Source organism: Setaria italica, chromosome VII, assembly GCF_000263155.2.
Source record: "Setaria italica strain Yugu1 chromosome VII, Setaria_italica_v2.0, whole genome shotgun sequence".
Lineage (NCBI taxonomy): Eukaryota > Viridiplantae > Streptophyta > Magnoliopsida > Poales > Poaceae > Setaria > Setaria italica.
The window spans coordinates 2,775,422-2,788,159 of record NC_028456.1 but is presented as its reverse complement, the minus strand read 5'-3'; positions in this window follow the sequence as shown (position 1 = coordinate 2,788,159).

Genomic DNA, 12,738 nt, shown 5'->3' with positions numbered 1-12,738 from the left:
GAACTACGTTTTCAAACCGATTACATAAGTGGAGGCTAAACGGCGAGACGAATCTATTAAGTCTAATTAGTCCATGATTTGACAATGTGTTGCTACAGTAAACATTTGCTAATGATGGATTAATTAGGCTTAATAGATTCGTCTCGCTGTTTAGCCTCCACTTATGTAATGAGTTTTGTAAATAGTCTACGTTTAATACTCCTAATTAGTATCTAAACATTGATGTGACACTTGCTTAAAAATAAGCAAAGGGAACCAAACGGGCCCACGTAGTATAGAATAGAATAGAATCGACCAAAACAATTAATAAACCATACCAGCAGCAGAGGTCTCTCTCAAAGGCCGCGCCGGCCGCCGTCGACGAAGGTCGATACTGGCCCGGCATCTCCCACGCCGGCTGCAAGCCATGCGCGGTGCGGCCCTCCAGCGCAAGCTGCCCGCTCAGAGAGCGGCTCTCCACCTTCGACCTCCCGCTCCGCCTTGCGCCGCCTGGACACCGAGCGAGCGCCAACCGCCGCATCTTATGTGCAGATTTCACTTTTTTGTTGCATCTTGTACATGTTTCCGTTGCATCTTAGATTTTGCATGATGGTAGAAGATGGCGTGAGCTTCCATTCATATTTTTATTGGAACTTTTCGATCAATGTAGACATGCATTTCAAAATTTGGTAAAACGATATGAAATAATATCCTAATGGGTGGTAACACAGGCGATGTTCTCGTAGTGTCCCATTCCTAACGCATCTGGTTCTCCCCGCTGCTGAGCTGTGGCCTGTGGGTCCGAATTGTGCACCTGCTCCTCACACGTACGTATCCCGTTCAGTGTCATGCAAACTCATCGGTGGCCCCACTAAGCAAATTTGTCGTCCGCGTACTCAATACGTCAGGCCCTCCCCCTCCCAGTTCTACCGCCAGAATCAGAATCAGAAGTCACACCTCTCCTCTCCCAACAAACACTTCGTCACTCGCAATGGTGTTAGATATATGGGCTTGCCCATATAAATAATTCTGAATAAATCTCAAATGTCCATTAGCATAAGAGGGGTACACTATCTATTAGTCCTGTATTACTAATAGACGAGGGTGTTGGAGGTTTCCTCCCTATAAATACGGATCACCCCCTATGAAAATGACGCACCATAGACTACTATATGGAATGGAATGGAGAAAACTACATACTCCTTCCGTCCCAAATTGTAAGTCGTTTTATCGTTTCTAGCTAGGTTTATAGTTTATTTATGCATCTGGATATACACTATGTCTAGTTACATAACAAAAGCTATGAATTTAGAAATTCCCAAACAACCTACAATTTGGGATAGACGGAGTAGCTTTTACTACACATTTAGATATAGATCAAGAAAACAATACGTATTAAGGACCTGTTTGGCAGCACTCCACCTCATAAAAACCAGCTCCACTCCACCAGCCCCACACTTTCCCAGCTCCACTCCACCAACTCTAGAAAAATATGGAGCTGTTGTACGTGTTTGGCAGATTGTGACGTTCCGGCTCCAGAAATATAAAGATTTGGTGTGCATTGTCTATTATACCCTTGTGTTGTGGGACCCACGTGTCAATGTCTATTGGAGTTCTTCCCGCGGGCAAAGGCGCACCCCCTTCCCTTCCATGCTCGATCCCGTGAATGGTGCCGGCGCCGCTGCCCCAAGCTACCACGTCCGCCGGAGCCTAGGCCACTAGCGCCATCTTCCTGGCCCCTCCGTCGCCGTTCATTTCCTGGCCCCTGAATGATTCCTTTTCCGTTCCTCGAATTCGTTCCGTAGGTTCCCAAAAGCACAGCAGAATGATGGCGGGCACGTAGCTTGCAAGCAGAGAGCTGAAGACTCAAGTGAACCATCATGTAGCTACATAGGTACACAAGAATCTACCTCAAATGCAATGTCACCAAGTGTCATTGCGTTTGTTCTGCTGCTCCTATGCACTGCTATGGACGGCGCGTCAGTCAAGCTAGCACATTAGCACAACTGAAACGAACTGAACAGCTGCACGAACTCAGTCTTCAGGTTGCTGATGGTTGTTGAGTGATGCAAATTATTGGATGAAGACTGAGCTCGAACGAGGAGGAGCGGAGCCAGCGCTTCGCCGACACCGAGGACCGGTCCTGGCACTCGCACTCCCGGCAGGGCTCCGCCTCCACGCCCGCGTCCATCGGCTGCAACGCCGGCACCAGTGCTGGCGGCCCCGTGGCGCGGACTGCTGCGGCGGAATTGGCGGATGAAGGTCTTCCACCATGGGCCGGCCACCAGCTCCGACCAGCTCCACGGAGGAAGCCGCCCACAGCGGCGCCCAGAAGCAGCCGCAGTAGCGGTGCTCGCGCTGGGAGAAGAAGGCGGCGTCCGCCTAGTCGAGGCCGCCCACCAAGACGGCGCCTCCTGCTCGCCCCGCCAACGGCGGAATCCAGCAGTCCGGTCGGCGGCGCGTCCCCTGCGGAGGAGCTCCTGTTCACCCGGCCAGCGGCGAGCAACGGGAGTCTTTTCTTTTCCATGAATCGAACCGGTACATGTATAATGAGTGGCAATGGTGGGTAAATAACCACCAACTCCATGAGAAAATCTGAAGAGGGGGTTTTTGGAGCACCTCTTGAGGTACTCCAAAAAAACGTGGATCTACCCCCTGCTCCACCTTTTTCCTGGAGCCAGAGTTGCTGGAGCTGGACGCGTTTGGCTGCAAATTTTTTGGAGTTGATGAAGTGGAGCAATTTTTCATGGAGTGGAGTGCTCCCAAACAGACCCTAAGGAGTGAGTAGGACTAAGCATAATCCGGTCCTTGCAATATGATCCATGCATGGTCATTAGTATGCCACACTAACAACTTGCTAGGACTTTTCCTCGTTGTCAATTTCAAGCTCCCCGGAAAACTTATGAGGTTGGTATAAGTAATAAGCGTGGTTGCAAAAATATTTCATTTATCGCAAAACTTATGATCATTTCTCCATGATTTCTGAATTACCTCTATAATTTTTGTAAAAACTATAGGTCAATGTGATTTTCTATTATCCGTAGCAACGGACGGAAAATTTGCTAGGGTTTCTAAAACGAGCAATGATTCCTTGGTCTGTCATATATTCATACCTCTATATATGCTGCAAGTTATTTACCCACACCGCCATCATGTTTTGTTCCCAAATTCCAATCGGCCTAGTCACCTCTCTCCCGTGATATTTTAGCCTTGCAATTTTTACTCCTCCGATCCCAACATGGAGTACAAAACTTATTGTTTTTTTGGTAAAGTCATGAGTTCGCACGCATACTAAATTAATTATCTTGCTTCATACAAATAAAATATAATCTATATATCTAGTTGGAAATTATCTTGGCATCATTAACAAGTCTCTTGCTGCCGTGATGTTAACAAGTGTTCATTACAAGCCTCCTAGCAAATAGAAACTATTTAAACACCAGCCAGCCATAGCTACGATGACGCTTGGTGGCACAACGACTGAATCAATTATGGTCTCAACGCTAGACCAGGCCACCACGATTGGTAAAAAAATAAGGGGCGGGTCCTGCACCTCGAAGCTTAGGCCATTCATTTAGATATCATCGACGAGGAGGTAGATGCTTTATGGTCAACAAGGAGGCCCAACAGTGAGCGGGGAGGCCCAACAGTGATCTGGACGCATCAGGTGTCAATGTGGCGAGGCCTTACGACTCAAAGGTTGCCTTGGGGCAAACTCATGGTGGCATGTAGGCGGAGCAGGTCGATTTTTCCACCCCTTTGACACGATATTTTGGAGAAAATCCTTCTTATTCCTCTCTTTGTATCTTTGGTTGTGCATATTGATCCAACCTTCGTCCTTACAACACCTATAAGTCTCAATTTCATTCCAAACAATGCGCCTTTCTTGAATATAGTAATCTTTATATAAGGGCTACAAGTTCCTAGATATTGCCACAGGTCGCGTGTATATTTCTTGTGATGTGGTCCTTGATGAGGATATATTTCCATTCTCTAGCCTTCATCCCAATGCCGGCACACGGCTTCAACAATAGCTTCTTCTTTTACTCTCTCACTGGATCAACCATGATGAGGGCTATGAACTCAGTGTTTCTAACCAGACTAATACTTTACCCGAGTCTTGTGACCTGCTCTTCGATGATACAGATGCAGGGATGGCAATACAATCTTTCAGGATGTCACATATCACATATGGCGCAATTTCCTGTTTTCGCAAGTCCTACGAAGTCAAATTTCCCTTCAGAGCATCCGTCCAAGGTCGACACGGCACCCGAAGCTGATCCTATGGTGGATCCCGAAGCTGATTGCGCGATAGCAGTGCGTGATTCGCTCTTGTCCCTTCCTGCGGTGCCACCTGTTCTGGACACCAACCCGACAGCGCCCGTTATCCCAGACAACCCGACGCGGTCCTTGCCTGCGATAGCTGCTTCATGATATTCTGCGGGTGTATCTTCTTCCAGCGGACTGCCACTTGGATCTGGTGCGGCGGCGCCTAGATCCAGCTAAGCCGTTCTACAATACTCGCTCCGTCCCAAAAAATAAGTCGTTTTAGAATTGTCCTAAGTCAAAGTTTTTTAAGTTTGACCAAGATTATAGGCAAAAACTCCATATATTTATGGTATGAAATAAGTGACATTAGATTTATCATGAGATATATTTTTATAATATACCTATGCCATAAACATTGATACTTTTCTCTATAATTTGATCAAAGTTGAGAAAGTTTGACTTAAGATAATAACTTGTTTTTTTGGGATGGATGGAGTATCTAGTATCTTTCCCAAATTCCTATCAGCCTCGCCATCTCTCTCTCATGGTATTTTATCCTTGCGATTTTTACTCCGATTCCAACATGGAGTACAAAACTTTTTTGGCAAGTCAAGAATCGCAGGCATCCAAACTTAATTGTCTTCATGCAAACAAAATCTATCTTCATTTGGAGATTATATTGGCATCGTTAACAAGTCTTTTACGGCCAGTGATGTCAACAAGAGTTCGTTACAATCCTCCCAGCAAATAGAAACTAGTTAAACACCAGCTATGCATGCATAGCTACTATAACTTTCTTCTTAGCTGAGGAGTCTGTAAACTTGTACTCCCTCTTTTTTCCTTTTGAGTCTTTTGCTCACCTATTAAATACTTTGTTCATATATTTATAATAAAAAATAGGTAGGGAGCTCCCCTGCTGACTTTGGTTAAAAAAATGATGATCTCAACAATAGATCAGACGACCTCGATTGGTAAAAATAATAAGGGCCGGGTGCTACACGTCGAAGCTTAGGCCATGCATTTAGAGATGATCGACGAGGAGGTAGATGCTTTATGGCGAGGCCTGAATGACCAGAGACTCAGAGTTGTCCTTGGGGCCAACTCATGGTAGGCACAGCAGGCTGCTGGCAACCGACTCACGAGTGGTGGCCATGAAGGTGCTCTTGGATCCATCCTATGATGACTCATACTGCTAAAGAAAATACTTATTTGATTTGAGTTAACGAGGACTTTATTTTTTGACATACTAGCTCTGTTCCCTTCTTATTCCGATGGGAGGGTTAGGCGAGGAAGAGATGGTACACATATACCACATTTTTTATAAAGCAACTGTGATGGAGGGTTATGCATATGCTCCTCACACGTACGATATCCCGTTCTCTATGGTGTCATGCAAACTCATCTATCGCTGGCCCCACTCAGCAAATTTGTCGTCCGCTATCATCAGCGCCCTTCTCCCCTCCCAGTTGTTCTCTCCCAACAAACACCACCGCTATCATCGGCGCCGCTCGCAATCTGTGCTCATCGGCTGTCGTCAAGCCGCCGTCCACCGTCCGCGTGGGTCATCAGCTCTCGGCCATATCCCACCGAAAGGGTACTAGCCTGCTACAATCTGTTTGCTTTGGCGAGAGCTAGCACCTCCGTCCATGTCGCTGTCCTTCATCGATGTGCACCGTTGGGCGTTGGCTTAGTTTTCCAACCTGCCCGAGCCATGAAGACTACTGACCTCTAGATGCTCCACGAAGAAGAACTGGAACCAAAGCCGCGCGCCCAGTCTCTGCGTTTCTTGAATTTGGATGGAAACAACCTTACCCTGCAGCTGTAAATTGTGATCCACGTACGTGCTACCTAGATAGGTCTATCAAATCACATTGGCTTCATCTTAGTTAGCTCGAGTTCACGGATATTTTCTGTTCTATCCTCACGTCCCACATACCGACAACATGCTAAGACTTTTCTTCCTTGTCAATTTCAAACCCCCGGAAAACATTGCCAAAATATTTCATTTATCACAAAACTTATGATCACTTTTCTGTGATTTCTAAATTACCTATATAATTCTTGTAAAAACTATAGGTCAATGTGATTTTCTATTATCCGTAGCCACGTACCAGCAAATTTGATATTGTTTCTAAAACGAGCAATGGTTTCTTAGTCCGTCATATATTTACCCCTTTACTTCAAGTTATTTACGCAGACTGCCATCATGTTTCATTCCCAAATTCCAATCGGCCTCGTCACCTCTCTCCCTAATTTGGGTGCATATTTCATTCTTCTTAATGAAAAATAGTCTAGCTCCTCCTAGGTTGATCTAATTTATTTCATGGCTGATAAGGATGTCCAGTAGTGAGTAGGGATGCCAAGCAATGAGCTGGATGCAGGCGGAGCAGGTTGATTTTTCCATCCCTTTGACACAATATTTTGGAGAAAATCCCTCTTATTCCTCTCTTTGTGTCTTTGTTGTGCATATTGACCCAACCTTTGTCCTTACAACACCCATAAGCTTCAATTTCATTCCAAACAATGCACCTTTCTTGGATATAGTAATCTTTATATAAGGGCTACAAGTGCCTGGATATTGCCACAGGTCACGTGTATATTTCTTGTGATGTGATCTTTGATGAGGATATATTTCCGTTCTCTAGCCTTCATCCCAATGCCGGCACACGGCTTCAACAATAACTTCTTCTTTTACTCTGTCACTGGATCAATCATGATGAGGCTATGAACTCAGTGTTTCTAACCAGACTAATACTTTACCCGAGTCTTGTGAGCTGCTCTTCGATGATACAGATGCAGGGATGGCAATACAATCTTTTGGGATGTCACATATCACATATGGCGCCATTTCCTGTTTTTGCAAGTCCTACGAAGTCAAATTTCCCTTCGAAGCTTCTGTCCAAGGTCGACATGGCACCCGAAGCTGATTCTATGGTGGATCCCGAAGCTGATTGCGCGACAGTAGTGCCTGATTCGCTCTTGTCCCTTCCTGCGGTGCCACCTGTTCTGGACACCAACCTGACAGTGCCCGTTGTCCCAGACAACCCGACGCGGTCCTTGCCTGCGACAACTGCTTCGTGATATTCTGCGGGTGTATCTTCTTCCAGCGGACTGCCACTTGGATCTGGTGCTGCGGCGCCTGGATTATCTACACCCAGCTAAGCCGTTCTACAATACTCGCTCCATCCAAAAAAACAAGTCGTTTTAGAATTGTTCTAAGTCAAAAAAATTTAAGTTTGATCAATATTATAGGAAAAAACTCCATATATTTATGGTATGAAATAAGTGCCATTAGATTTATCATGAGATATATTTTTATAATATACCTATGCTATAAATATTGATATTTTTCTCTATAAATTTAATCAAAGTTGAGAAAGTTTAACTTAAGACAATAACTTATTTTTTGGGGATGGAGGAAGTATCTAGTATCTTTCCCAAATTCCAATCGGCCTCGCCGTCTCTCTCTCGTGATATTTTATCCTTGCGATTTTTACTCCAATTCCAACATGGAGTACAAAACTTTTTTGGCAAGTCAAGAATCGCAGGCATCCAAAATTAATTGTCTTCGTGCAAACAAAATCTAGGCCATGTTTAGTTACTCCCAACTCCCAACTTTGACACTATGCAAAAAGAAGATTCTCCATCACATCAAACTTGCGGTACATGCATGGAGTACTAAATGTAGATGAAATTAAAAACTAATTGCACAGTTTTGTTGTACTTTGCGAGACGAATCTTTTAAGCCTAATTAGTCAATATTTGGACAATAATTCACAAATACAAACGAAACGCTACAGTGTGCTACAGTGCTGTAACAGTAATTTGGCACCTCCCAAATTCCCCAACTAAACAAGGCCCTATCTTCATTTGGAGATTATATTGGCATCGTTAACATGTCTTTTACGTCCAGTGATGTCAACAAGAGTTCATTACAATCCTCCCAGCAAATAGAAACTAGTTAAACACCAGCTATGCATGCATAGCTACTATAACTTTCTTCTTAGCTGAGTAGTCTGTAAACTTGTACTCCCTCTCTTTTCCTTTTGAGTCTGTGGCTCACCCATTAAATACTTTGTTCATATATTTATAATAAAAAATAGGTAGGGAGCTCCTTGCTGACTTCGGTTAAAAAAATGATGGTCTCAACGATAGACCAGATGACCTTGATTGGTAAAAATAATAAGGGCTGGGTGCTACAGGTCGAAGCTTACGCCATGCATTTAGAGATGATCGACGAGGAGGTAGATGCTTTATGGCGAGGCCTGAATGACCAGAGACTCAGAGTTGTCCTTGGGGCCAACTCATGGTAGGCACAGCAGGCTGCTGGCAACCGACACACGAGTGGTGGGCATGAAGGTGCTCTTGGATCCATCCTATGGTGACTCATACTGCTAAAGAAAATACTTATTTGATTTGAGTTAACGAGGACTTTATTTTTGTAGCTCTGTTCCCTTCTTATTCCGATGGGAGGGTTAGGTGAGGAAGAGATGGTACACACGCTATCGGAAACAGTAGATATGCCGAGTGTTAAATCTTTGCCGAGTGCCTTATGTCGGGCACTTGGCAAACGAGCCGTTTGCCGAGTGTCTCACCGTATACACTCGGCATATATAATACACTCGGCATACATCTTAGTTGCCGAGTGTCACAGAGAAAACACTCGGCAAAAAAACAGACGACACTCGGTAAAGATTTGACACTCGGCAACTATCAAGCACGTGACTGGCACGTGCGCCGTCCGTCAGGGGACGTGCCGGCCGTTAGAACTTTACCGAGTGTCCGTTATCGACACTCGGCAAAGTACTAGTTTGTGTTATTCTAGACCTTCTTTGCCAAGTGTTTCGAGTTTGCCCAGTGTTAATGTCAATACTTTGCCGAGTGTTTTAGCCATAACACTCGACAAAGGTGCCATAAAATGCTGACCGTTGGCGCTTCTTTGCTGAGTGTCGTAGGATTGACACTCGGCAAAGATGCCAAACTTTGCCGAGTGTTAAGGCGGCGGCACTCAGCAAAGTAATTAAACTTTGCCGAGTATTCTTCCGATCTGACACTCGGCAACAACGCCGTCACCGTGACAGTCCGTTAACATTTTTTGCCGAGGGTTTAAACTCGGCAAAAGCTTTGTTGAGTGCCCAATATTTGACACTCGGCAAACATCTGTTTGCCGGCAGAAAATTCGCCGAGTGCTGGTCGCCGAGTGTTACACTCGACAAAGCCTTTGTCGAGTGTTTTTAGGCTTTCGCCAAGTGCCTTGGGCACTCGGCAAAGCTACTGTTTTCCGTAGTGACATATACCACATTTTTTATAAAGCAACTGTGATGGAGGGTTATGCATATGCTCCTCACACGTACGATATCCCGTTCTCTATGGTGTCATGCAAACTCATCTATCGCTGGCCCCAATTAGCAAATTTGTCGTCCGCTATCATCAGCGCCCTTCTCCCCTCCCAGTTGTTCTCTCCCAACAAACACCACCGCTATCATCGGCGCCGCTCGCAATCTGTGCTCATCGGCTGTCGTCAAGCCGCCGTCCACAGTCCGAGTGGGTCATCAGCTCGCCCCACTCAGCAAATTTGCCGTCCGCTATCATCAGCGCCCTTCTCCCCTCCCAGTTGTTCTCTCCCAACAAACACCACCGCTATCATCGGCGCCGCTCGCAATCTGTGCTCATCGGCTGTCGTCAAGCCGCCGTCCACCGTCCGAGTGAGTCATCAGCTCTCGGCCATATCCCACCGAAAGGGTACTAGCCTGCTACCGTCTGTTTGCTTTGGCGAGAGCTAGCACCTCCGTCCATGTCGCTGTCCTTCATCCATGTGCACCGTTGGGCGTTGGCTTAGTTTTCCAACCTGCCCGAGCCATGAAGACTACTGACCTCTAGATGCTCCACGAAGAAGAACTGGAACCAAAGCCACGCGCCCAGTCTCTGCGTTTCTTGAATTTGGATGGAAAGAACCTTACCCTGCAGCTGTAAATTGTGATCCACGTACGTGCTACCTGTATACGTCTATCAAATCACATTGGCTTCATCTTAGTTAGCTCAAGTTCACGGATATTTTCTGTTCTATCCTCACGCCCCACATACCGACAACATGCTAAGACTTTTCTTCCTTGTCAATTTCAAACCCCCGGAAAACTTTGCCAAAATATTTCATTTATCACAAAACTTACGATCAATTTTCTGTGATTTCTAAATTACCTATATAATTCTTGTAAAAACTATAGGTCAATGTGATTTTCTATTATCCGTAGCCACGTACCAGCAAATTTGATATTGTTTCTAAAACGAGCAATGGTTTCTTAGTCGGTCATATATTTACCCCTATACTTCAAGTTATTTACGCAGACTGCCATCATGTTTCATTCCCAGAATCCAATCGGCCTCATCGCCTCTCTCCCTAATTTGGGTGCCTATTTCATTCTTCTTAATGAAAAATTGTCTAGCTCCTCCTAGGTTGATCTAATTTATTTTATGGCTGACAAAGATGTCCAGTAGTGAGCAGGGATGCCAAGTAATGAGCTAGATGCATCATGCGTCAATGTGGTGAAGCCTTATGGTGGCATGTAGGCAGAGCAGGTTGATTTTCCCACCTATTTGACATGATTGTTTGGAGAAAATAACCTCTTATTCCTCTCTTCGTGTCTTTGGTTGTGCATGTTGGTCCAACCTTCATCCTTACAACACCCATAAGCTTCAATTTCGTTCCAAGCAATGCGCCATTCTTGGATATAGCAATTTGTATAAGGGCTACAAGCGCCTAGATATTGCCACAGGTCGTGTGTATATTTCTTGTGATGTGATCTTTGATAAGGATAATTATCAGCTCTCTATCCTTCGTCCCAATGCCAGCACAACTTCAACAAGAACTTCTTCTTATTCCCTCTCACTTGGTCAACCATGATGAGGCTATGAACCCTAGTGTTTCTAACCAGACTAATGCTTACCCAAGTCTTTTGAGCTGCTCATACAGATGCAGGGACGGCAATACAATCTTCTAGGATGTCACATATGGCGTCCTTTCCATTTTTGGCAATCCTAGGGAGTCAAAAGCCCCTTTTGGAGCTTCCGTCCAAGGTCAAGACGGCACCAGAAGCTGATTCTCGGGTGGATCCCGAAGCTGATTTCGCGGCAGTAATGCTTGATTCGCTCTCGTCACCTTGCCACCTGTTCTGTACACCAACCGACAATGCCCGTGTCCTGGATAACCCGACGCAGTCCTTCCCTGCGATAGTTGCTTCGGTATCTTCTGCGGGCGTATCTTCTTTCAGTGGACTGCCACTTGGATCTAGTGTGGCGGCACGGTGGTGCCTGGATTTCAGCACTGGCTAAGCTGTTCTACAGTATCGTACTATTTCCTTCCCAAATTCCAATCAGCCTCATTGTCTCCCTCTTATCCTTGGGATTTTTACTCCGATTCAAACATGGAGTACAAAACATTTTTGGCAAGTTGTTAGCACACCAATTGTGAACCACAAGCGTACGGATCAGTTGTAGCTCTTCCCTCAGAGTATTCCTCAAGGTTTATCAATCCGTGGAACTTATAGCACAAGATCTATTTCAACTAGCATTATTAGTATTAACTTGGTGTTTATGAGAGATTCAGATACAATCTACTAAGCATGTACAAACAGATAACAGATAGAGTAGAGATAACCAATCTAGAGCAATCTAGACTATGCATATGTTGTAATTCCGAGCATAAATAGCAAAGTAACACAAATATGATCCTAGTAAAAAACATCTTTAAATCTACACCTCCGGTATGAATCCCGAAACCCCCCACCTTATACAAGAAACATCCTGTCATAATCACCTCTATCAACACAAGCAGGTTAAGGGCACAATCAATAGAACGTGTCATATTCATCGGTAGATCAGGCATGCAAATCTGATCACCATGACCGCAAGAACATTCTAAGCAATCTATCATCGATTCATAGATTGAAAAGCAAGCAAACCTGATAAAGCATAAAACCATCAAAGGAGATACTTAGCTCACTAAGCACATAAACACATCTATTACTTTACCATGAATACATCACAAGATCACCACCAGGATCCTACCTTAATCTTGATGACTCCTAGCTCCAGAACTCCAGCGTGATCTTCCTGGCAGGGTGATCACGCCGGAAGAGATTCGCCTATGCTAACCCCCAACAATTGCACAACCCTCGGCTCTCCGGAGAGGTGTCCCTCAAGGTCCTTTTGCTTCTCTGCTGCTTCACATCGAGTACATTGTCTTGGATTATGGGGCTCAGTGGATTTTTGGGGTACTTATGGTCTAGAGAGCGCATGGCAAAAATTGGAAGGCGAGGGGGCAAAGGAAACCCCCAAATCGATCGGCCTGGGCCTTCCTTTTGGCCTCTCATGTCCGGCTTCATCTCCGAGTCTTCTTAGATGCTCAGAAGTCTTATTTTCACTTGCATGTGGGTCTGGCATGTCGGTAGCTTCGGGATGAGATTGATCTTCAATAACTTTACAAATATCCAC